The following is a 4492-nucleotide window of genomic DNA, read 5'->3' as shown; positions in this document are numbered from 1 at the left end:
ACAGGAGGGTGGGGGGGTGTGGAGGGGTGGGGTATGACTGTGTAAGAGTAGGGGGGGGGGGGGGGGGTAAGGAGGAGCATCCACAGGTCTTACAACATCTTCTCAACCTACCGCTAAATGCTCAACTCAGTTAGCCGTTTCACTTGATGTAGGGATTGTTAGTTAGTTTTGCTGGGTGTTGAAGCTGAACTGAATTTACTTTTTATTTTATTTTAAAAAAGATAAACATACACATAAATATATATTTATATTTGTATGGATGTAAATCCCATGGATATTTTCTCCTGCTTGTCCCTTTAATGCAAACCCATCAGGTTTGTGTAGGTCCGACTAAAGAACCGTCAAACAGTCCCAGAGCTTGATGGTAGGAAGAGGGACAGGGATAGGTGGAGGATAAGCAGAGAATCTGTTTTAAAAAAAACAAGTGCTTGTTCTGAGAAGTTAGTGGAAATATGAGCCATTATCAGTTATTTTTTGTCAATGTTCCACAAAGTAAAAAAAAAAGACTTTAAACCCCCCCCCCCCCCCCCCAGTTTTTTTTGTTTCAGTTGAAGTGTTTCAAGGACAGCCCTGTCTGTAACTTAAGGGAGTATGCTGCCTAAGTCAGACCAAACTGGTTCAAATGCAGATGATAATTTGAAAAACTTGAAAATTGTACTCACCGATTGTCTTTTTTTTCTCCTTCCCTGGAGAAAGGGAATATACAAATGCAGTATCGAGTTCTAGAATGTCACATCAAGACGTTGAAAAGCATTGTCTATACGGCTCACAGAGAAGCCAGGATGGAAGTAAAAGTTTTAAGTTGCGTTTTTTTCTTCTTCTCTGTTTTAAAGATGATTCAGTCTGGTTGACCATGTAGGCGTTGGGGTTTTTCTTTTCCAGAGTCCTCATTCCCACAAACCACCAGCCAGGATGGAACTGTGGTTTGTTGCCATGGTAAACAGCAAAAACTGGGCAATGCAAATGCTGGGGCTTACAATATAGGGCATTGCTTTAAAGAAAAAAAGTTCATTCTTAAATTGTTCCTGATCTGATTATTATTCACCCAACTAACTAGGAAACCTGAGGACTTTCTCTCTCTATATATATAGAGGTTTTGTTTTTTTCCCCTTTTTTTGTCCTCCTGTGATGAATTATTGAGTCAAGCTGATACAAAACTGGTTTGAAAATGTAGGAATACCTAAATAAAGGAGTGAATAAGCATGGTTTTGTTGCAAATTATATTTTTAAACTTTTTAATTAATTTATTCCAAATGTGATGAATACAAAAATGTCCCCTTATATTAATAAAGTGTTTAGATCACACAAGTAAACAAGAACCTATAGGATGAGTTGTGATGTCCCATTTTCCTAGTGGTAGTGGTATCTGCCTGATCTGTTGTCCAGTGTTTTGTCATATCAGATGCAGGTAGAATATATGTAAAGGAGGAATCAAATTTGGGGTCAGTAGTGGGAGGGGATGGGGTGCTGAAGTTGTCATTTTCTTGCATTGGTCCTCTCCCTTTACTCTTCCCTTCTCACACACACACACACACACACACACACACACACACACACACACACACACACACACACTCTTCCAGTCTTGTCTTAGAGCATGGACGTGCAGTAATATGCTGATTCCCTCGAAGGGTGGAGTGGGGAGAGGAAACCTGTCTTCCAAGCTCATAACCAGAGTTCAGGAGAGCCACCCCGCACTCCACGTCAACCCCTTTCACCCACCCAATGTCTTCGCCAACAGGCTTTCCCACCAGCTCCTGAGGCACAGCTGGCTGCCGCTGCCTTCCTTGCATGCATCTGGTGTGGAGTCCTGGCTGCCCCCAGCCCCACCTTACCCTGACCCCCAGCCCACCTGGCCTCCTCTGCTCCTCCATGTTCACATGTTTGTTCATAAAGGGTGGAGTAGCCCATGGCCATCCTCACCCCCCCCACCGAGCACACACAAGGCGCATCTCTCTCTCTCTCTCTCTCTCTCTCTCTCTCTTCTCTCTCTCTCTCTCTTCTCTCTCTCTCTCTCTCTCTCTCTCTCTCTCTCTCTCTCTCTCTCTCTCTGGGGCTGGTGGGTGCTCAGCATGGAATAAAAAAAAAGGATTTGGCTGTTGTTTTTATTTTTACAGTTTTTTATAGGATTTATCTCTATATTTGGTACCTAGTGTGTGATACTTGAAAAAAAAAAATAAGAAAAGTTTTTTTTTTTTTTCTGTTTCATTATTATTCCCACCCTGCCCAGGTATTCTCGTTTTAATCACTTTACCTCCTTCCACTTCTCCTCACTCTCCCCTTCCTTCAAATTTTATTTGATGCCTTTAGGTCTCAACCCCGGTTCCTTTAACTGCATTGTAAAGTGGGCATGCTTGTCACAGAGGACAAATGCTCTCTATCTATAGGATTATAACCTCTCAGAATAGTTGTGTATAATGAGCTGTAATAACTTTTTTTTTTTTAATAAAACATTAAACATATGTGGCATTTGGTTGGTGTGTTTTTTTTTTTTTAAACTGGTGTCGGCTGGTGATATGTGTGGACTGTGGAGACTAATGTGGTCTAACTGGGGGAAGTAGCCCACACATCCTGACTACTTTATTGCACACTGATCAGCTTATTTTCGAGAGGAGTTTGTGTCAGTAAGACTTATGTCCACTGGGTGTCAGCCAAGTCCAGTAAAAGATGTCAGTGGTTATGTCATGGCTTTTGCCACAGGGGGCGCTCTTTCACCATTGTTGACCATTCTAAACGTACCAGTAGTCATTTCCACAGAGTAAAATAGTTGTTGATATATTTGTGGACCTTCATCTGAAGTGACAGATCATGCTGGTCAGCCTTAAAACCTCAACAGGGTTTTAACTTCTTGCAGCTTGAATTTACTAATATATGGTAATATGATTCTTCTAGTACTTTCCAGATATGGAAATTCAGAGGTACTATTTTAAAGTGGTTCAAACCCCATTCCCTCATAGACCACCTTGAGATATCTAATTTTGTTCTCTTCCCCACCAAGGGAGAGCGCTGTCTTACCCATGTAAGGGCTTTGCTGTGAATGCCGCCAGCCATGGGGGAGGGAAATTCTGTGACATAAGGCAATTTAATCTCTTCCACCAAACTGTTTTGTCACGCAGCAATCTGTCCCCTTTCTCAGTCGTGTTTCATTGGTGCAGAGATATGCTGAGATGTGGAATTAAAAATCTGCTTCACTCTTCCGCCTTTTTTATTTTGTTATTATTAAAACAGGTTGGCCTTGACTATTTGCACTGAAAAAGTATGGATGACTCATAAATGACCTTATGTGAGCATCCTCCCCCTTCCATTTCTAAGGTTTTTGCTTCTGCAACTCTATTCGTGCTCTTAGTCGTTTTGCATTCATCTATTTGTCTTGATGGAGACCTTAAGCCGATTTTTCCCAGCATGCACCTCTCTCTTGTACCATTTCTAAAACCATTAGCTCCTGCTTGTAGGATCTCTTGTTGTCTCCACCAATCTAATTACATCTGCCACGTCCCCCAGGTTCACTAAGTTTTCCTAAAAACCTCCCTCCTTGCCTTTTACATTGACTGTTAAATACATTAATGATTTAATACCTCTGAAGCATAACATTACAAGGAGTAACACAAACAACATATGAAGAGTTTCTGCGTTTGTCGGTGTGCCTTTGTTGTGAGCTTTTGTCCACCTCATTAAAAGGAGACTGTCAGCCTTGCTGTCTCTGTCTGTTCCTTTCCTGGAGGAGGGAGGGAGGGCTGGAGGGAGGGAGGGAGGGAGGGAGGGAGACTTTCCACGCGTCTGACCTCCAGCAGTCCAGTAATATGAGCCGCTCAATGAAATATTTAGAGTGCTCTGCATCTGCAATGCGATGGTCAAGAGGGCTGCAGGCCCCATGATGTAATGTGCCTTAAACCAACAGTCTACCACACCTTAAAGGCTACACATGCATAAGGAGGATATAGTTCATCTGTTTGTGGTTAATGTATGGGTAGACTTAAATATGCCAATGAGAGTCAGTACTCTACAGGTGTGCTATAATCCAGCACCTGGTGAAGGGGATTAGGGTGAGCAAGGATTGATGTACATGAATGGTGTGGATTCCAAATCTTCATATCACACCATGGCCCCTGAGGGATTGTGATGTGTTCTGTCAGCACACCCCTGGCCTTGTGTTGAGTATGCAGACACACACAGATCTTGCTCCCTCACCACGCCTGTCTGTCTGTATGCTCTTATACAGCCGCGGAAAAAATTAAGAGACCACTTCAAAATGATCAGTTTCTCTGGTTTTACTATTTATTGGTATGTGTTAAAGTAAAATGTACATTTTTGTTTTATTCTATAACCTACTGGCAACATTCCTACCAAATTTCAAATAAAAATATTGTCATTTAGATCATTTATTTGCAGAAAAATGACAATTGGTCAAAATAGCAAAAAAGATGCAGTGTCTTCAGATCTCGAATAATGCAAAGAAAACAAGCTCATATTCATTTTTAAACTACACAATACT

Source organism: Sprattus sprattus, assembly GCF_963457725.1.
Source record: "Sprattus sprattus genome assembly, chromosome: 14".
In the NCBI taxonomy this organism is placed as follows: Eukaryota; Metazoa; Chordata; class Actinopteri; order Clupeiformes; family Clupeidae; genus Sprattus; species Sprattus sprattus.
Note: the sequence above shows the minus strand (reverse complement) of the source record.